General features: G+C 44.7%; 2 non-coding genes across 2 annotated transcripts; one reads left to right on the top strand and one right to left on the bottom strand.

Moving 5' to 3' along the window:
- Positions 1-222: 222 nt before the first annotated feature.
- Positions 223-329, bottom strand: LOC120264075. The gene has a single exon (XR_005537255.1). It is a non-coding gene; the product is annotated as a small nucleolar RNA R71 (small nucleolar RNA).
- Positions 330-11493: 11164 nt separating this feature from the next.
- LOC120264105 lies at positions 11494-11600 on the top strand. The gene has a single exon (XR_005537283.1). It is a non-coding gene; the product is annotated as a small nucleolar RNA R71 (small nucleolar RNA).
- Positions 11601-22950: the final 11350 nt, after the last annotated feature.

Below are 22950 nucleotides of genomic sequence, written 5' to 3'. Positions count from 1 at the left end.
GATGAAGACCCGCATGCTCATTTGTCTCGCTTCCTCCAAATTTGTTCCACCTTCAAGATTAACTCAGTGTCCAATGATGCGATAAGATTGAGATTATTCCCTTTCAGTCTAAGGAGAGCAGCATATAGATGGCTCACTTCATTGGCTCTGGGATTGATCACCACTTGGAAGGAAATGGTGGACAAATTTCTTGCTAGGTATTTCCCGCCAAGCAAAGCCGCTAGATTGAGGCAAGAGATTTCTGCTTTTCGGCGAGGGGACTCCGAGACACTTTTTGAAGCACATGAGAGATTCAAGGATCTCCTACGCAAGTGCCCCCATCATGGTTTCTCCTCCTGGATGAGGATCCAGATGCTTTGCAATGGCCTGCATTATGCAACCAGACAGCTCATCGATGCTTGCAGCAGGGGGGTCTTGAGTAGTAAAACCCCTGAAGATGCAGAAATTTTGATTGAAAAAATGGCAAGTAATGAGTACCATTGGTCTACTAGGTAAAAACCCCCTAAGGCAGCTAGAATTTATGAGATAAATGACAACACTGCACTTGCCGCCAAGGTTGAGGCCCTAACAAAGAGATTCGATCAGTTTGTGTTGGGTACAAGCTCAAATTCTGGAGCAGTTTTGTCTTGCGAGACCTGTGGGGCGGGGCATGCTACTATTTAGTGTCCAATCTCAATAGCCACAGATGCCCCAGTTGAGACAGTTGATTATGTTGGGGGAGCTTCCAGAGGCCCTGGGAATCCCTATGGAAACACATATAATCCGGGGTGGAGGAATCACCCAAATTTTTCATGGGGTCAACAACAGCAACATCGGTCCCCGCAGTCACAAGGACCTCCACATCAACCTCCTCAGCAGCCCGAGAAGAAGTTCACCACTGAAGATGTGTTAGTGAGGTTTATGATCAATACCGAGGCGAAATTTGTGAACATCAACAATCAATTCGCTGAAGTGAACACTATTTTGAGGAATGTGCAAGACTCCATTCAATCATTGGAAAACCAGGTTGGGCAACTTGCTAGGGAAAATTCCGAGCGCCCACCGGGTTGTTTACCTAGTAACACTGAAAATAATCTGAGGGAGCATTTGGAAGCCATCACTCTCAGGAGCGGGAAATAGGTTGAAGCACGAGCCGAGGAGGGCTCAAGCACTAAACATAATGGGGTAGCCATACAGGAAGACCCTAAGCCATCTGAAAGTGAAGTTGAAGGGGTAAAGGAAAAACAAGATGAAGGAACCATTCAACTACCAACACCAAGGATACCCGAGTACAAGCCGTTGATTCCCTATCCGGCTAGGCTGAGGCAAGATAAAGACGAGGCTCAATTCAAGAAATTCCTCAATGTATTCAAGCAGTTTCACATAAATATCCCTCTTGTTGAAGCATTAACTCAGATGCCCAAGTATGCAAAATTTATGAAAGACCTGCTGACTAACAAGAGAAAATTGGAGGAATTAGAAACAGTTGCATTACCATGGAACTGCTCTGCAATGATTTAGAGGAAGCTCCCTGAGAAATTGACTGATCCTGGGAGTTTCATTATTCCATGTGTGATTGAGGAAGACATGCAAGAAAAAGCCTTGGCAGATTCTGGTGCCAGCATCAATGTAATGCCTTACAAGCTGTATTTAAAACTGGGATTAGAAGACATGAGGACCACAAGGATGACAATACAACTTGCAGATTGTTCTATAAAGAAGCCCTGCGGTGTTGTTGAGGATGTGCTAGTTAGAGTAGACAAGCTCATTATCCCGGTGGATTTCGTTATTCTTGATGTGGATGATGATGTTGAAGTCCCATTGATCCTCGGGCAGCCATTCCTTAACACCGCCGGCGCCCTTATTGATGTAAAAGGGGGGAAAATGACATTGAGAGTAGGGGATGAGGAAGTCATTCTCACTCTCCCCGCGGCCATGAAACACACTTTGGACCACGATGATCCCCTCTACTTTACTGATGAAACTGATATGATTATTACTGATTGTGTGCAGGAGGTCTTGGCGATTAACCCCTTGGTTGAATTCTTAGAAGGAATGGATAGCGATGAGTATAAGGAGAACAACCCACCTCCCACACAAGTAAAGCATGTAGGCTATGTGGGGACATTTCCGTGGCCGAACAATAAGAAGAAATCAACCACAAGGAAAATTTGGTGTAACAGGGACAAGAAACAGAAATTGGGGATGAATTGCACACTATCACCACCACGGGAGATCGATCGACTATTCTTCGAGGGGAAGGGTAAATTCCGTGTGTTTTCTTGCCTCTCGATGAGTTTCCCATCTTGGAGCACTTCTCTTGGGCTTGGAGGTAAGTCCCCACCATTTGATCCACCATGAGGTAAGGAAAAGGTACGTCGAGCTAATGACGTTAAACAAGCGCTTCTTGGGAGGCAACCCAAGTTTTTAAATTCGTCGTCTTTAAATTTTCATATTTCTTTTAGTGCTTAATTTCTTTATTGTGGTTGAATGCTCATGTTTATGAGATTTTCGTATTTTTTTCTTTTGTTGTTGTTGTTGTTGTGCACAACTCATGCTTAGGCTTGCTCACTTGCCTTTGGCCTTGAATTAATATTGTTTAGTTGTGTTTCATTGTCATCTCAGCATTTAAATGGTTGTAATTCGTATTTTATTGAGTTTTCAAGAGGAACCATGCCAATTTTTCAATTTTTCCAGGTCCATACGGGCTGTATACGGCCCGTATGGACACTTGTGGCATGATCCATGGCTTTGCGGGCATCATTGCGGCCGCAAGAGGCCCCTCGTGGGGAGCCTTGCTCATGGGCTGTGGGTCTCACGGGCGCCATGCGGCCACGAGACCGCCCGTGAGGCTCTCGGCCTCACGCTGCGCCCGCGGGCTGAAAAGCTCACGGGCGCCATGCCCCCGCATGGTGCCCGTGAGCATTTCAGTCGATATTTTTCCAGACCCATGTGGGCACCATGCGCCCCAGCATGGGACTCGCGATGATCTGGGCAGCCCATAAAATGGGGTGTTCTTCCCCTTTCTCTCTACTCCAACCTCCATCTTCTCATCTTAGTTTTCTCCCATTTCTCTTTCACTCTACCTCATTTCTCCACCATTTTGCTTGGTTTTTTTTTCTTCTCTAATCCCCTCTCCTTCATCTTGCAAACTCAACCTTGGAATTTAATTGGAGTTTTACCATCTTTTTCAGCGGATCCCTTCACTCCAGACTTTTCAAGCCCCTAATTCAAGGTTTTGTCACAAACTTGGGTTTTGTTGTGTTCTTATTTTATCTTTGAAGCTTGTATGGCATATTTGGTTGTTGTGATGTGGTGTATGCTTAATTCTTCAAGTTTTTCATTCATTTGTAAATTTTGGGAAGCTCCTTGTCTAGGAGAAACTCTTGCAAAAATTTTTCACGAGTCACTGTAGCAAAGGCTGAATTTTTCATTCTTCACATTGAAAATGTTGTGCACTCAATTTTTTCTTCATCATATGATGATATGGATACCCCCTATGATTATATTCATGAAAATCTTGGTTTGATCTTGTGTTTTATAGTATAGGAATGCTGGTCAAACGAGTTTCATCAAAGTGACCAAAACGCGACGCGGCACCTATTGGAGAACCCTCCTTCACCTTACCACAGCATAAGAAACATCAAAGATTTTGCCTCTCCTCCTTTACTCTTTGCTGGCTTTGTTGCCCACTGACTGTGCTTTCACTGAACAATCTTCAAGAACCAATTGGGGTAGTCTCTATACCCTTCCTTTTCATGCTTCATTTAGTTATTATGGATTTTACACCATGTTCTGCTTATTAATGTACATTGAGGGCAATGTACGATTCTAGGTGTGGGGATGGGTTATTTGCATGCTTACGTTACCGGTGATAGCTATGATTTATTGTTAAAAACCTCCTAGCTTGAATGAATGATAGTAATGAGTTGTAGTGTTATTTGTGCTATAAGGAAGTCATGTCTTCTCTCTAGTGCTTTCTTCACAACTTGACACAGAACTTCTACCTTGTTTGCCCCAGCTAACCCACTGCTTTGATTTATGGTGTTAGAGTGGTAAATTCATCCCTCAATGGTCTTTTAAGAGCTTTTGGTTCTTTTATTCATTTTACTTTATCCCTATGTGAAGTTTTGCATGAAAGTGCTCGGGGAGACATGTAGAAGAAAAAAAGAAAAAAATTGAAAAAAATGAAAAAAATGAGTCTATTTCAGTATTCCTCTGCTAATTTAGCATGAATGCGTCTATGTAGACTGTAATCAAGTATGCGGGGTGGCTCTTGTGCCTAATCAGCATGTGCATCCTTCTGAAAGATTATAAGATATTTTGTGCAGTCTACGTTAGGCGGACCCAAAAAATAATAATAAAAAAAAGGGTGTGTGTATTCTCTTGAACTCTTTCATGCATTCACTTAGAAATTGAAGTGTTGACTGTGGACCGAAGGACTCTTAACTCGCAATTGAGGGCATCTTTAACATTTCTAACACCGGTAGTCATTGAATGTGGCATGAATAGGGAGAGCGAGGGATAAAGTATTTACACACACTCACAAGGAAAGCACTCTTGAGGACTCATGACTATCTCTACTGAGTTGGTTATGGTGCAACTCATTTTCTTAATTTCATTTCATCTGTGCTTGTGGGGCCTTCATTTAGGTGTGGGGATGTTTGATAAACGCCTAAATGAACGTATTTTATAAGTATTGATCTTGTATTAATTGTGTATATTTTAATGAATTGATGCCCGTTTAAGTATAATTTGGTTATTTCGGTGTTGCAGATCTTAAAAGAGCTGAACGAAGCTCAAAAATACAAATTGGATGAATTCGACACCAAAAATGGCATTTTTGGGGTTCCAGCACTATAGCAAGCACTGTAGCGGGGGTCACTATTCATGTTGCGGGCATTCGGCTGTGAGCTTCACGGGCTCCATGCGCCCGCATGGGTGCCCGTGAGGTTTGCTGGAATTTCACAACCCTCGGACTGTAGCAGAAACACTGTAGCAAAATCTCTGTAGCTGAGTGCTGTAGCACCGATATATTTTCTGGGCGAAATGGCAGTGAGCTTAACGGGCTCAATGCGCCCTCATGGAGCCCGTATGGACCTGACGGGATATATTTTGGACTGAATTCTTAGGGAAAAGGGGGCAGGTTTTTGGAGGAGGCTTTTGGGAGAGTTCTTGGAGCCGACTTCCACCAGTTCAGAGGAGGCAAGATCACACGTTTTGGAGAACGGGAATCAAAGGGAAAAGCTTGATTTGGCTAGATCTTCATCGATCTCTTCTTTGGAAGCTTGTAGATGACAAGGGAAGCCGCCCCAATCGCGGCGTCCGTGGAAGCTTTCCACCTCACTTAGCTTGTCATCTCACTTCTATTGTTTTAGAGAGTTTTCTCATGCCATTTGTAGTTGTTTTCATGGACCTATTATTTGTATTTGTTTGCATGGAAGAGTAGACCCCAAGGTCACCGGATGCCGGTGAACCTTTGGGTGAACTTGTGTATTTGGATGATCTAGTTTTGTTTATTGCAATTATTGTGTGTTTGTGATTCATTCTTGGTGCATTTGATGTGTTTCTTACATGAGAACTCTGTAAACCAACTCCTAGGTTGTACTTGGTAGCGTGACCATCGCCCTTGTACTAGACACACCAAGTTTGGAAGGGATTTATGTATGAATACGCCATGACCATCGGGTATTTTGTACCCCTTCAACATTAGGGCTAGACCAAGTCGTGTTTCGGCTCTAATTAGGGATTTCCCCCTTTGTTAATGCAATCATATGAGGATTTGATCGGAAGAAATTCCGTATCAATACTTATACCGGATTAGGGGTCAATTGCCGTGACCATCGGGTTGATCTAATTTAGGAAATCTGTAGGTCCAAACCCTCAATTGCATGACACTCTTAGCATCCTTTGCATTTTAGTAGCCCCTAGGGAATCCGCATCCGTGACCATTTCTTTCCCCTGATTTTGTACCCTTGCCTTATTTTAGACTCCACTAGTAGTTCTTTCATTTTAATTAATAGATTAGAGAAACCCTTCGAATCTTTTGACTAGACAATACGCAAAGAGGAAGTGAGGGTAGATCCCTGGGCCAAGGGAATACGACCCTCTCATGCTCGCATGAGAGGTATTACTTAACGACTCTGTGCACTTGCGGATATCGCATCAGTCATCATCCCACAACAAGCAATACAAACAAGCAAAACATGGAACAAAAGCATAAATGACACTCCCTAGATGAAATGGTGGAGAAGGAGGTGAAGAATGTGTCGAATGACACTTTCCCCGCCAAAGGAGTGCCAAATGACGCTTCCTCTAGACGCGGGTCTCCTTCCTTCAAATCGTGGTAAATCTCCCCTTGAATGATGTTGCCTTCTTGCCTTGAGAGTCTTGGACCTTGGGCTTGAATAATCTTCTAGCTTCCTTGCCCTTCTTCTCCTTCCCAAGGTCGCCCAAAATCTCCCAACTGATTTCCCCAAAATCGGCCAAGAAAAAGTCCAGCCAAAAGTTCCTTTTTTTGCCCTAAAAGTTGGTATTTATATCCCCCCGAGGCATACGGGTCAAAAACCCTAGATGGAAAATCTGGGCAGACACTCCAAATCATTCCGCTGCTACAGTGCATACGGCCCCCATACTGGGTAGTATGGGGGTAGTATGAAATTCCTGTTTTCTTATCTTTTCACCCAAATGATATCTTCTTGTTCTCCATGGCTTCCTTATGTCCTACAAAGCAAATAGTGGATGATTAAGCATAAAACGGACATCAAACCTCACAAAATACATGCAAAGTGAATATGATATATACATGAAAACATCTACATTTAGACACTTATCAAATATCCCCACACTTAAGCGTTGCTTGTCCCCAAGCAATCAACTCATGAAAGACAAAGAGACTGAGAAGTGGCTAAATGCATTACCTCTGGCATCAAGTAAATATAAGACTCCAAAAGCAATGGACAATGATACATAGATGTTGAGTTATAGTCAATAAGCATAATAAAAATATCCTGTCTCACCCCTTATATGTCTGTGTCGTGTAAGTGAATCTTATATCTCATTTGCCCTGATCTGGTCTAGCGTAAGGACTTCAATCAGTACAGCTCTAGATGCTAATCACTCCACACACAAAGAAAACTATGTCTTAAACTACTAAGTGCTACTTCAATGACCAAATAAGATCCTTCTAATTCAATACCTTGAAACTAATTCCACTTTCTACTCAAAACCTTTGGTAGGTACTCAAAAATATCATTAGGTTTTATTTTCATTTCATCATAAATTTCTTTTTTTTTCTTCATTTTTTTCTTTTTTTTTTGAGTCCACTAACGTAGACTGTAAGAAAATCATTTTGAAATCTTTCTGGAGGGTGCACATGCTAGTTAGGGACAAGAGCCACACAACTTCTCGATTACAGTCCACATATTCATGCTTCAATAGTAGAGGAATACTGATATAGACTCATTTTTTTTTTTTACATTCACCCTAGATCACATCTTCAAAGTACACTACATGCCACAAAACTAGGATTAGATCAACAAGACTTAGAAGTTCTTAAGAGTCCATTGAAGGAAAGAACTTAGTGTTCTAAGGCTAAGTACACAAAGTAGTGTGTTACGCAAACAAGAGAGTTAGAGAGTAGTCACATTGGCTATTCCCAGGGCATCAACAAAAATTCAGTGCACATGACAATACTAGGGGTAAAACAGGATTCAATAAAGCATAGAAACAAGTAACTCACATCAATCATTAGTCCAAGCTAAAAGAATCTTTCAAGAATGAACAAAGCCATCATAGGTAACACTAGCATGTAGCAAATGATCCTAATACATAAAATACACCCATCCCCATACTTAGTGTTGTACATTGCCCTCAATCTACACTAATCATGATATGCATGCTAGATGAAGCAATGAAAATAATAGAGGAGGGTGAAAACGAACTCCCCGGTTCAACTTGTACTCGTCGTGAGGTATGAATCGACAAAAGGTGTGGTGAGCAATACATGTCAGTTACGACCTTCATTGAGAACTAGGGAAGCTCACCAAATTCCCTCAATGCCCTGCGAGGCAAAAAGGGGACATCATCATTCCACAAAAACTTACAAAGGATAGATGGGGAGTAATCATGCAAAAACTAAAACAAAATACAAAGGGAACATAAAAACTAGAAAATAAAATCTAAACAATAAAATAAATTGTCCATGCGCATCCTTGTCCTTAGAATTAGGTCTCTCATCACAACATGACATCTTGTTCCATGTGGGCACCCGTGTGGTGTAAATATCACTTCATGGTTGCTTGTCAATTTCTTCATCCCCAAAATTCCTATAAACCATGAAAAACCCAATCAAGCATAGAGGAATCCAATATGATTCAAAATGTAGTGTAAGAGATGAAGAAATAATGAAAAATATGATGTATTATACCCATACGGCCGTATGGGTACTGTTTATTTTGACAGAACCTCCCTAAAAACATGGAAATCAAAAATTTTTTTACATAAATTCAAGGGAGACTTCATACATAACAATCACACCATCCAAACCAAGAAAAATTCGAAAGAAATTCCACACAAAAGCTCCAAGAATGCCCAAGAAATGAGAAAGATAAAACTAGGGCATAGAAAAAGCATACCGATGAAATCTTGAGAAAACAAGCTTTAAACTAGAGAAAAACTACTAGATCGACGTCTCAAATGGATGAGGAGAAGATTTAGGAGAAAAAATGAGGAGAAGATTTAGGAGAAAAAATGAGGATATTTGGCCAAGAAATGAGTGAGAAAGAAGAGAAAAAGTCAGTGAAAAAAGAGGGAAAAGAAGAGAATGGAAGAAAGAGAAGAGAGAGAAGAGAGATGAGGGTTAAATGGGCAAGAACTAGGCCATACGGCCCCCATACGGCCCATATGGGGGCCGTATGGCCTGAGAAGTCTTCTCGGTCATTCTGGATGGCATCCCAGACGGCCCAGTATGGCGGGCCGTATGGGGGGCCGTCTGAGATGGCACAGAGCCTCGGAATTGCTCTGTGTTCATCTCAGACGACCTCCATATGGCCCAGTAAGGCCGTATACCTTTTAAACTCACTCAAAACTTCAAAAACCTGCCCCAAATGATGTAAACATGGTTTGGCAAGGTCGAAGGCTTCTCCAAAAATGAATGAAATGAATAAAACGACGATCTAGAGCATGAATGAATACCTAAACATGCGTTTCTAAAGAAGTTGCACACATACACCACAATTAAAACGATGAGAGCAATGTGCCAAGTGTGTGAGCATGAACTTATTCAAAAGTAAAACAAGTCTAAGAAATATGAGAATTGAAATGAACTGAGACCCAGAATACGAAAAATGTAAGAAAACACCACCGAACACTTGGGTTGCCTCCCAAGAAGCGCTTGTTTAACGTCACGAGCCTGACGTTCCTCATTCCTTACCTCATGGGGGTTCAAAGAGTTTGATGCCACCACCGGTTTCCTTTGTAGCATTGTTTCTTCCTGGTAAATTCAGTGACAACATTGAAAAGACCTCAAATTGCTCATGAGTAGAGAGGGGTGAAAAATTTACCTTTCCTACATGAGATGTGGGGCGATGAGGCTTGTTACCTTTCTTCTTTCTCCCATGAATCTCCCTCCACATCTACTTCACAAATGACTCTTTTTTCTCTTTTTCCTTAGCATTAGTGCAGGACACCCTCTCTTTTGGTTGCTTCAAGTTATGAATTTAAGGATGGTGGTGAGGTTCTCCTTGTTCTTCATTCTCCAACTCTCCCAAATACTCATCCAAAGGGTTTATAGAGAGCACCTCATGCACACAATCAGAAATCAATCTATCAGTTTCATCAATGAAGTAAAGTGTGTCATTATGATCTAAAGAGTGTTTCATGGCAGCCGGCAGAGCGTACACCACTTCTTCTTCTCCGACTCTTAACGTTAGCTTCCCTCCTTTCAAGTCAATTAAGGCACCTGATGTGTTGAGGAATGGTCGGCCAAGAATCAGTGGTATCTCCACATCTTCATCTATGTCCATGATGACAAAATCGACGGGAAAAACAAATTTGTCCACTTGGACAATTACATCTTCAACAATCACACGAGGTTTTCTTGTTGAACGATCCGCCAATTGTAAGGTCATCCTCGTGGGCCTCAACTCATCCAAGCCAAGTTTCATGTAAATGGTGTAGGGCATGACATTTATGCTAGGCCCCGAATCCGCTAGAGCATTTTCTTGGACTCCACCTTCAAGCATGCACGGGATAATGAAGCTTCCCAGATCTTTCAACTTTTATGGGATCTTCTTTTCTAGAATAGCGGAGCAATTCCCCGTAAGAGCAACCGTGCCCTCTTCCTCCAACTTCCTCTTGTTCGTGAGGAGCTCTGTTAAAAACTTGGCATATTTCGGCATTTGAGTCAATGCTTCAACTATCCAGATATTCAAATGGAGTTGTTTAAAGATGTTCATGAATTTTTTGAAGTGAACATCCTCTTTCTCATGCTTTAATCTGGTTGGATAAGGGATTGGAGGTTTATACTCGGATGATTTTGTTGATCCTTGTTGTTGGAACTTGGCATTTCTTCCCCGATTTTTGTCTTCACTATTTTCTTCAACTATCTTAGGGTCTTCCCCAGAGGCTACCCCATATTTCTTGGCACTTGGGTCAACCTCGACCCTTATCTCCACCTGCCTCCCGCTTCTAAGAGCAATGGCCTTTAAGTGTTCCCTTGGATTGTCTTTTGTGTTGCTTGGAAGACAACCTAGAGGACGTTCAGAGTGTGCTTTCGCGAGTTCCCCCACTCGATGCTCAAGAGATTTCACAAAATCTTCGAGGTTTCTCAAAACAGAACCTATCTCAATGAACTGTTACGCGTGCTGAGTGAGTTGAGCATTCACCTTGCCAAATTGTGCATCCATGCTACTAGTTAGACTATTGAACCTGTCATTGGTACTGAGCATGAACTTGGCCAGGACCTCTTCAGTAGAAAACTTCCTCTCCAAGGCTGGTTGTTGGAATTGAGATCCTTGAGATGGTGTACCTCTTTGTTGTTGTTGGCCTTGGTTCCATGAAAAATTTGGGTGGTTCTTCCACCCTGGATTGTAAGTTGAGCTATACGGGTTCCCTTGGTTTCGTTGCCTTCCAATGTAGTCAACATTCTCAATGGACACAACTAAGGAGCTAGCAATTGGACATTGGGCTGCATCATGCCCACCACCACAAGTGCTACAATTCATCACTGATTCTGATCTCGAACTACTGCCCATAAGAAGATCAAGCTTTTGAGTCAACACATCAACCTTCGCGGCCAAGGCATCATTGCTACTAACTTCATAAAGCCCAGCAGTCTTTTGTGTAGATCATCTTGAGGCCCAATGTGATTCATTGCTTTCCATAGACTCAAGTAATTGCTCGGCCTCATCGGGATACTTGTTGCTAACGGAACCACCCGCTACGGCATCAATGAGTTGGCGAGTAGCATAATTCAGCCCATTGTAAATGATTTGTACTCGCATCCATGAGGCAAAACCATGGTGGGGGCACCTTCTAAGGAGATCCTTGAATCTCTCATAGGCTTCAAACAATGTTTCGGATTCCCCTTGTTTAAAGGCTGAAATTTCTTGCCTCAACTTCTCCGCTTTGCTTGGCAGAAAGTATCTCCCAAGGAACTTCTCAACCATATCCTTCCATGTTTTAATAGACCCCGGAGACAATGATGTAAGCCAACAATAAGCTCCGTCTCTCAAACTGAATGGAAATAGTCTCAAACGGAACGCATCGTCGGACACCCCATTAATCTTGAATGTAGAGCAAATTTGGAGGAATCGGGAAATGTGGTCATGTGCATCTTCATTTGCTAGACCATTGAATTGAACCGAGTTCTGGACCATGCCGATTGTACTCGCTTTAATTTCAAAGTTGTTGGATGCCACGGTCGGTGTTTGAACACTAAACTCATCTCTCATGAATTGGGGTCTTTCATATTCGGATAGAGTGCATCGCTCTTCGGCCATGATTGAAGACTCTCTATCGTCAATTTCAATATTCTGTGTACCCGATCCTTCACCAACCTCTCTCAATCTCCGATGCAAAGTTCTTTCAATTTCACTATCCGGTGTAATCAATGTTGATGGATTTAAGCGAGCGTGTCATGCACAGTACCTTGCAAAACCGAGAAAGATGATAGAAAGTTAAGATTAAAGGAAAAGAAAAATAACAATAAAAAATGAGTAAAGAATGAAACGGCTACAGTAATAATCTAAAAGTTTCCTAGAATTCCTTAAAGTCCACGGCAACAGCGCCAAAAACTTGATTGCTTCCCCGCAAGTGTACGGGATCGCCAAGTAATACCTCGCGTGAAGACACGAGAATCGTATTCCACGGGGCTAAGGATCTCCTATTACTCCTTCTCGAGCTATTATCTAGCCTAAGATCTCAAGTGATGGATTTTTACTCTACTAAATGTAATTAAAGCTAAAACGAGATTATGACCAAATTAGAGAGAACAAGCAATAAGCAAGCAAGAAAATCAATGAGATGCAAAGGCCTATGGATGAGGATCCCCTTGAGGGGTTATCATGCAACATGGATGATGATCTAAATATGCAAGGGTAAAATGGACCATGAGATTCCAAGATTAGAACAACCCCAATTTCTCGGCGATTGAACCCTAATCCCATACGAACATAGATAGGAATTTCTTCCAAATCTACATTCCTACGATTGCATTAAGTATGAGGAAATCTCACTTAGGAATAAACCTACTCTTCTTCGGATTAAACCTAGATGGAGGGCTACCAAACACCAATTTCTCGGTGTGATGATATAAGTATCCCTTTCTAATCCATTCATAATCTAATACATGCGAGCAAGTTACATCTACATGCATCACTCATAAAAGAGCTACAGATTTCTCCTTAGTGTAGCACTTAGCATGAAAACAATGGATTAGATCTCAAAATTACCCAAGCATAGAATTACCAAGTTATCATCCAACATACATGATAAAACCCCCCCAAGGTTCACCAACACCCGGCGGCCTTGGGGGTCTAGTGTGTCATCATCCCACAACAAGCAATACAAACAAGAAAAACATGGAACAAAAGCATAAATGACACTCCCTAGATGAAATGGTGGAGGAGGAGGTGAAGAATGTGCCAAATGACGCTTTCCCCTCCAAAGGAGTGCCAAAAGATGCTTCCTCTAGCCGCGGGTCTCCTTTCTTCAAATCGTGATAAATCTTCCCTTGAATGATGTTGCCTTCTTGCCTTGAGAGTCTTGGACCTTGGGCTTGAATGATCTTCTAGCTTCCTTGCCCATCTTCTCCTTCCCAAGGTCGCCTAAAATCTCCCAACTGATCTCCCCAAAATCGGCCAAGAAAAAGTCCAGCCAAAAGTTCCTTTTTCTGCCCTAAAAGTTGGTATTTATATCCTCCCGAGGCATACGGGTCATATGGGGGTCATATAGCACTCAAAAACCCTAGATTCGCGATCCATACGGGATTCATACAGCCCCCATACTGGGTAGTATGGAAATCTGGGCAGATACTCCAAATCATTCCGCTGCGACAGTGCATACGGCCCCCATACTGGGTAGTATGGGGGTAGTATGAAATTCCTGTTTTCTTATCTTTTCGCCCAAATGAGATCTTCTTGTTCTCCATGGCTTCCTTATGCCCTACAAAGCAAATAGTAGATGATTAAGCATAAAACGGGCATCAAACCTCACAAAATACATGCAAAGTAAATATGATATATACATGAAAACATCTACATTTAGACACTTATCACTTCTTGAGCTCCGTTGAATGCAGAAGGCTTAGGGAACTTGATAACCGTACCTCGCTCCCCTACTTCACCGAGAGTCCTTGCCTCCATCAACGCCATCAGCTCGTCCGAGAGACATTGGACCTTCAAAGCCAGTGCCTCGACAGAACGCCTCATCTCCAGCCCATGAGTGTCAAAGTCCAACAACCTAGCACAAACAGGTTTAGAGGGTGCTGCTTCCTCTACGAAGCTTCCCAACACACTATCAAACCGCGCTGCATCTCCTCCAAATGATCCATCCTCTCCTTAGTCCCTCCAGCCATCTAGAGAAACCCTTCTTGTTTGAGGTTACTTGTCTGGCAGCAGTCCGCTACTCCCAGCACCGATCTTGCACAGTAACGAGCTCACACAGCTCTGATACCACCTGTCACGGCCTTCTCGATCGCCCCAACGATCATCGTGCGGCGCTCATCGCACCACCAAGGCACCGAGCCAGCCTACGGCCAAGGATGAGCTACAACGAACATGATACAAGCAATCACACATTCAAACAAGGGAATTAGAGAGAAAAACATAAACTCTCTATGAAGAAACCAAGATACACCATGAACCGGATAGCAAAGCCAAGATCTCCACCCCACCAAGGATAGAGAGGAACCAGCCCACAACCAAGATGAAAACTCACCAAGAGTTCTCTTCCCTCTTATGGACTCTAAGAGAAACAAGGGGTATATATAGACAATCCATACTCCTCATGGATGGCTAGGATGAAAACAATCTAAGGGCCACCATTGATCCAATGGTCATGTCACCAAGAAGCACAACCAAAGAAACACACATCACTTTCAGTGCTTGATAAGTGCTTGTGCGATATGAATGCGAAGCGTTCATTCCTTATGTTGAGCATTACTTTCCCTGGGTTTTTTACATTAATATGTGTGTTTTTATGTTACTTTTATGTAGGTAGGGTTGTGAGGCCGAGTATGAAGGAAATGGGATAATGTGGATCATAATGCACCTATTTTGGAGGAGATCTTGCTAAGGTTCAAACGCGAAGACATAGGACAGGTGTGAGATGCTAGAGTGTGTGCCAACCTCCTCGCATTCGAGTGAGTACATCCACTTGGAGGGGCACAAAGGCAGGCACACTCGAGCATTCTGACTTATGCATATAAGAACAAGAGCCCCGCCAACATGTACATCATTGAAGAAGTGATTCACGATGTGAACGTGTGCCCGTTTGCGTTACCCCGATGAAAGTATGGAATTGGGAAGTTATTCAGCTCGAAGAATGTAGCAGAGAACTGTAGCAAAAATGTAGTAATTACTGTAGTAACACTGTTCACAGCCGGCCGAGAAACCAGAGAAACAGAGAATCCACACGGGCTTGTGGAAATTATCCACGCCCGTGTGGAAATTCCGCACGGGCGCATGTATTGTCCACGCCCGTGGAGTCGCCCGATTCCAGCCCTATTTAAAGCCGATTTCAGCCCCAATTTCAGTATTCTTTTCTCCATCTTTTCCCCAACTTGTGAGAAGACTTCGGCTAGGGTTTCGAGGGATATTGGCCAAAGTTTTGGGGAAGTTCTATGGCTCTGACATCGTGATTCCATTAGGAAGAAGTTTGGTAGGGGAGCTTCGATCGAGGCGTATCCTATACCGGACGAAGGAATCTTTGGACGACAAGTAAAGGACTCTCCATAAGACCATTGACACGATCATCGAGGGGTTTCTTTATAGATTCATTGCTTTTACATTCAATTTCTTTGATTGTACTAAGCTCCATGGAGAGCTAAACCCCTGGTGGGTACTTGGATGATTGTGAACTCTAGGATGTATTCGTTTCATTGAACTTCTTTATTATGCTTTCAATAAATTGATGTTTATTGTGAGTTCCAACCTTAAATGCTTGATTGTATGAACATTTCCCCTAGAGTGACACTAGGGTTGAGAGTTCTTGTTGGTAACCTTGTGAGTGAGTGACACACCACTAGCGTTAAACAAAGCTAGGTTGGAGAGGGTTGAGAGGGTGAGTCGAGAGGCAGGGAGCGTCCCCCTTTCCCTCCGACGTGATAGATTCTACCTCCGTTCCTCGAGTTCTTTGCAGCCCATAATGGAGTGAATGGTCTAAGGGATGAACCTCCGCTGGGGCCTAGTTGCGCGTGCAATGGAGTGAAGCGTTGAGAGGATCTTAGTATCTAGGGCTTAATTGTGGCTAGGGACCTTCCTTCCGGACCAAAGGGGTAGGTCCGTATTTAGGAAGAGATTTATCACTTGGAATCCCTAGAGCTCATTGCAACTCTATGCGAAAAGTGAGGTGTTGAGATTGTTCGATTTCTCCTCCGGGACATGTATAGAGTTAGGCATAGTTGACCTTAGATTTGGGACTATGTATGTAAGGATTTCCATGACTCACCATTGCATTGATTAGGAAGCATAATAGAGAGTTCTTGCACTTGAAGTGATCATCCTAGGTGAAGCATTATCCAAGTACCCCATTCATTATCGATTGCCTTACCCACTTCTTAATTTTTTTTTTTCACTTGTTGTTTTTATTGTTGAGAATTGAATCAATTTCACACTTATCACTATTGATATTCCACATAGCTAAGAATCAAATTAAGTATTTTCAATCCCTACTCCCTGTGGATTCGACCCCGCTCACCCGGGATTATTACTTCGACAAGCCCGTGCACTTGCGGGATATAAGCAAGGGGATCTTGTCAGTGCTACAGTGCTACAGTAACCCCTAAACAGTACTCATCCATATCCCTTGCTACAGTGCAGCACTAGACAGTGCGCCAGCCCCAAGCCTGGCAGCTCCCTATCGGTCCCACCCGGTAATACCCGGTATCACCCGAAATCCTACCGCGCATTCCTCTCGATAAAGGCGCTCGGCACCAACCCAGCGCCTATATGCCATTCTGCTCACAGCTGGGCTAAGAGCCCCCACTCCGCCCGCCTGATCCGCTAACCGACCGTACAAGTCCCTTGATCGACCGTACCATCGGTGCTTACGCTGACCCAACTAATTGGCCCATACTTAGCCAATTCTCGGCCTCCAGACCGTGATCACACGATCACCCGCCTATTGATCGAGATTCCTCGGCCACACACATCATGCCACACGCGCTGCCTAGTGAGCCCCCAACAATGCGATGCACCATGCTCGCACACCAGCTCACCCGGCACCCCGGCTAGAATTCTCGGTCATTGGATGATCGGACAAACACTACCTATTTGGACTTGGAATTTGGCCAACCTTGGCTTCATTAGCCATCTCCCTCGGCCAGGGACCACCCTATGCCGAGCGTGTAAGGTAGAACCCTTACAGTAGGCCCCTATCCTACCATCGAAAGTTGATAGGGCAGAAATTTGAATGATGCGTCGCCGGCACGAGGGCCGTGCGATCCGTCGAGTTATCATGAATCATCAGAACGGCGGGGCGAGCCCGCGTCGGCCTTTTATCTAATAAATGCATCCCTTCCGGAAGTCGGGGTTTGTTGCACGTATTAGCTCTAGAATTCGAGTAGCAGTTACCATCAAACAAACTATAACTGATTTAATGAGCAATTCGCAGTTTCACAGTCTGAATTAGTTCATGCATGGCCACTGCACTGTGGGGGGAGGCGGGTGTGCCGCTCGGGGGGACGCGCGATGGCCCTGTCTTTCCTTCGAATCCCCGGAGGGATGGGATGCGTGTGGGTGTCGTGATAGATCCCGGACGACGGGGAGAGACGGCGCCCACCCCCGTGACCGATCATCAATTGGGACATCGAATACGAGAGCGCTCTCGGCACCCCGGCCGCGTGTCGTCGACCGGGGGAGGGGGGTGCGCGCCCGTTGAGTTCCAACGGGCGTGAACCGCGTGAAGGGAATAATGCCGCGCCGCCCGGAGGTGATCGAACGCTGGTATCGACCGGGCCACGGTGTTCCCGCTTGATGGCGGGTATCGGTAACACAAGCAACGGGCCTCGCCCCCGAGGGCGGGCGCGGACGGGGAACCAAATGAGATGACGCCCTCCCGGCGGTCGGACGCAGCACAGCGTTGGGCCCGTCGGGGAAAGCCAGATCGGGACCACTAATGCGCCGACACGGTCACCCAATGCGCGCACGCCTCGCCCGCCACGCCGCCCGGCATCATCCCCCGGGGAGGGTGACGATGGGCGGCGACGCGGGTCGGCACCGAGGCGCGGCGTGAAGGCTCCGCCGAGCACGATCATGAGAGGATGCGGCGCTTGCGTGCGCGGGGCCGGGCACACGACGAGGGACGGGACAGCCGCACTTGCGCGCCTAGGTGAACGGAGCAACAGAGCCCTCAATTAATGGGGCAGGCCGATCCGCGAGTGCCTTGCGGTACGCAAGCGGGTGAAAAACCGATTAGAGGGACACCGGTGCACCGCCGCGAACGGCGTGGTGCCATTGGGGACCGCCCTTGTGCATTGGCAGGTTACCGCGGCACCATCAAGGCGGGCAGAGGGGCACGACGCGTACGGCCCGGTATAACCGGGGTGACCGGGACGGGCCGCCCTCGCAAGCGCGATCGGCCACCCAGCCCCACGGCCGAGGTCCGCGTGGCTCATCGGTAGCCACCCGAGATGAGGGGCGCCGCGGGCGCGGACCACCAGCACATCCAGCCGAGAGGGACACCGGTGCCACGACACGGACGGCAGGCACCGTTTTGGACCGCCCATGTGCAATGGCATTTTAGAGCGAAACTGGGGACAGGGGCACGACGCGCATGGACCGGCAAGACCGGGTTGGCCGAAGGCCGGGTGGCACCTCCACTAGCGCGGTTGCACCGCCCGCCCACCGGCTGAGGTACGGCTGGCTCACGGGCAGCCACCAGGACGTGCCATGGCCGTACGCGCTATGTCCCGGGCGATGGGGTGCGATGGGGTGCGCTGTGCGCCCGACCCACTCCCATGTGACCGAGAGGAACACCGGCGCCTCGCCGCGGACGGCGGGGCACCGTTGGGGACCACCCTTGTGCAATGGCGGGTTAGCGCGGAACCGGGACAGGGGCACGATGTGCACAGCCTGGCAAGACCGGGTTGGCCGAAGGCCGAGCGGCGCCGCCACTAGCGCGGTAGCACCGCCCGGCCACTGGCACATTCTTATAGTGCCCCTTCACATTCTTATAGGCACATGGGGGTGTGGATTTGCCACTCCCCCACGTGGGTACTGTACACGACCACGTGGAAATTCCACGCGGCCGCGTGGGCTGCAAAATTTATGCAGACAGTCCTCTAAGGGCCTAAAATTCCAAATTGACACCAACTTTTCAACATTTAACATTGGAAACACCCTAAACCATGTCATACACATGAAAAATAATGCATATCACTGAAAAATTTCATGAAAACACTAGCAAACAACAAAAATTGATCAAGGCACACACTCATGAAATTATTACTGCAGGAATTAAATTTCAAGTCTAAAGCCTAACTAAAAACTTGGGTTGCCTCCCAAGAAGCACTTGTTTAACGTCACTAAGCTTGACGTACCTGTCCTTACCTTATGGTGGCTCATAAAGATGGAAAACCTCTTTATTAGCATCTTGCACCTCTCCTTCAAAGTAAGGCTTCAACCTATGTCCGTTTACCTTGAAGGTTCCCTTCTCCGGGTGAGTGATTTCGATTGCGCCGTGTTGAAATACTTGAGTGACCTCAAATGGTCCCGACAACCTTGACTTTAGTTTCCCCGAGAATAACTTCAATCAAGAATTGAAGAGTAACACTCGATCACCTACTTTGAAGTCCTTGTGCAGTCTAATGTGCTTGTCATACCATAGACGTATTCTTTCTTTGTAGATTCGTGCATTTTCATAAGCTCTCAAATGCCATTCATCTAACTCATTCAATTGCAACTTTCTTTGGTCACCAGCCCGGGGAAGGCTGACATTTATTGCTTTAATTGCCCAATATGCCTTGTGCTCAAGTTCTACCGGTAGATGGCACACTTTCCCATAGACTAAGTTATAGGGTGTGGTCCCCACCGGGGTTTTGTATGCTGTCCGGTATGCCCACAACGTGTCATCTAATCTTTCTGACGAATCCTTCTGACTGTGCTCCACCGACTTGGACAAAATTCTCTTCAACTCTCTATTGGTTACCTCTACCTGTCCATTTGTTTGCGGATGATACGGAGTAGCAAGATGATGGTTCACTCCATATCTTTTCAGAATTTTCTCAAGTTGTGCATTGCAAAAGTGAGTCCCTCGATCACTTATGATGATCCTAGGTGTCCCGAAGCTAGTGAACAATTTCTTGAGGAATTTGACTACAGTTCTAGCATCATTTGTAGGGAGAGCTTGAGCCTCAACCCACTTAGACACATAGTCCACGGCAACCAAGATATAACGATTCCCATTGGAGCTAGGGAATGGCCCCATAAAGTCGATACCCCACACATCAAAAACCTCACAAAACTGCATTGGATTTTGCGGCATCTCATCACTTTTAGACAAATTCCCTGCTCTTTGGTAACTATCACAACATTGTACAAATTGTCTTGCATCTTGAAATAACGTTGGCCAATAAAAAAACCAGCTGCCGGGACCTTTTTCGCCGTCCCTCCCTCGAAGCATAATGATCGCCCCACGGTCCCGAGTGACAATGACCTAAAATATCCCATCCTTCTTTTTTTGTGAGACACATCTTCGCATCGATATGGTCTGCAGCACATCCCGAAAAAAAGATAAGGATTCTCCCAAGAAAAATGCTTCAAGTCTGCAAAGAATTTCTTCCTTTGTTGAAAGGAAAGTCCTCTAGGTAGAACTTTCCCCGATAAATAATTGGCGAAATCAGCGAACCACGGGGTATCAACTTCTGAAATTTCCTGCAGATTATACAAATGCTCCTCAGGAAATGCATCATTAATGTCAGTCTTCCATGACCCTTCTTCTTCTACACCTTCAAGTAGAGAAAGGTGATCTGCAGACCACATTTTTCAGCCCCTTTCTTGTCCCTAATCTCAACATCAAATTCCTCGCAGAGTAATAATACCCAACGAATCAGCCTTTGGCTTCACATCAGATTTGTTCATTAGATAGCATAGCACCGAATGATCTATGAAGACAACCACTTGTGAAAGAATGAGGTATGATCTGAATTTGTCAAATGCAAAAACTACAGCCAACAATTACTTCTCCGTAGTTGTGTAGTTCTCTTGGGCACTTGTCAAACTCTTGCTCGCATAATAAATGGGCTGAAAATGTTTATCTTTTCTTTGGCCTAGAACAGCCCCCACGGCATGATCACTAGCATCACACATAAGTTCAAAGGGAAGGTTCCAATCTGGTGAGATAAGGATTGGTGCTTGTACGAGTTTTTCTTTTAAAATGTTGAAGGCAAGCAAACAAGCATCATTAATCTCAAATGGGACATCTTTCTCCAACAACTTGGTCAACGGCTGAGCTATTTTCGAAAAATCTTTGATGAATCGACAATAGAAACCTCTATGGCCCAAGAAACTCCTAATTGCCTTGACATTAGTTGGAGGAGGTAGTTTTTCGATGGTTTCGATTTTTGCCCGATCAACTTCAATCCCTTGGCTAGAAATTTTATGACCAAGAACAATTCCCTCTTGGACCATGAAGTGGCATTTCTCCCAATTCAAAGCCAAATTCGTCTCTTCACACCACATAAGCACCTTCTCAAGATTTTTCAAGCATGTCTCAAAAGAATTTCTGAATACCGAAAAATCATCCATGAAAACCTCCATTACATCTTCTAACAAGTCATCAAAAATAGCAGTCATATATCTTTGGAAGGTAGCGGGGGCGTTACAAAGTCCGAATGGCATTCGTCTATAAGCAAAAGTACCAAAAGGACATGTAAAGGTTGTTTTTCTCTTGATCCTCGGGGCAATTGGAATTTGGAAATATCCCGACATACCATCTAGAAAAACAATAGAATTTGTGGCCAGCTAATCATTCTAGCATTTGATCAATGAATGGCAATGGAAAGTGATCCTTCCTTGTGGCATCATTCAATCTCCGATAATCAATGCAAACTCGCCACCCGATCCATCGTTCTTGTCGGAATTAATTCATTTTGCTCATTTTTTTAACCACCGTCATGCCACCCTTCTTTCGGGTACCACTTGTGTTGGGCTCACCCAAGCACTATCCGAAATGGGATAAATAATTCCTGCGTCTAGAAGTTTCAAAACCTCCGCTTTTACCACCTCTTTCATATTCGGGTTTAGTCTTCGTTGAGGTTGAATCACGGTTTTGTAATTATCTTCCATCAAAATCTTGTGAGTGCAAAAGGAAGGATTTATTCCCTTGATATCTGAGATTTTTCCAAGCTATGGCTGTTTTGTGCAACTTCAACATGGTGACAAGTTTCTCTTTTTGCTCCAGTGAAAGATTTGAAGCAATGATCACCGGCAACTTTGACCCATCAGCGAGGAATGCATACTCCAAATGTTCCGGTAATGTTTTTAGCTCTAACTCAGGGGGTTCTTCCACCGACGGTCGCAGCCTGCTTGCTTGTTTCCGATCGATTTCTTCAAACTCTTCCGAGGTGTGTTCGACTCCTTCCTCGATTACCTCCTGCACTAGCTCACTCACACCAAGGTCCCCCAAAACATCTTCATCATTCACTCGGTCATCCAAACTACAAACCTTAATTGATGATATTGATTCAACACAACCGATGGTCTCATCTTCATCACTTATCTCGGATTCAGGCCCAATTGACCCAGCTGCAACTTCCCTTGAAATAGATATGGAGACTTCTACTAGTTTATTTTCAGCTCCATTCTTAAAAGACATAAATACAGACTTGTCAAAGTCTTCTAACAGGCTCGATAATTCAGCCCCTTGATAAGATATTCCATGTCCTTGAACTATCTCCTGTAGTTCGGCTGTCCTAAACCCCAAAACCTCATCATATAGCTTGCTCGAGTCTAGGTACGCTACAACTTGTTCTATCTTTTTCTCATTAGATGCCATTTGCCCCTTTATTGTCTCCAATAGCAATGCTTCATCAAACATTGTCCTGAAATATAAAGAAAAGGCAGGAATCACTGTTCACTTAATAAGGAGAAAGAAACAAGGGTACAAAATAACGAGAAATGCGGAAGAGAGAAGTGTGAGATAGAAAAGCAAAAGAAAAATGTGAATGACTAAAGTAATCAAGTCCTAGTGTTCCTAATATCCCAGTCCCCGGCAACGGCGCCAAAAACTTGACACGTCCGAATATGCGTA

Source organism: Dioscorea cayenensis, chromosome 6 (genome assembly GCF_009730915.1).
Source record: "Dioscorea cayenensis subsp. rotundata cultivar TDr96_F1 chromosome 6, TDr96_F1_v2_PseudoChromosome.rev07_lg8_w22 25.fasta, whole genome shotgun sequence".
Lineage (NCBI taxonomy): Eukaryota > Viridiplantae > Streptophyta > Magnoliopsida > Dioscoreales > Dioscoreaceae > Dioscorea > Dioscorea cayenensis.
The sequence above is the reverse complement of the archived record's forward strand: the minus strand, read 5'-3'. Positions and strand labels throughout refer to the sequence as shown.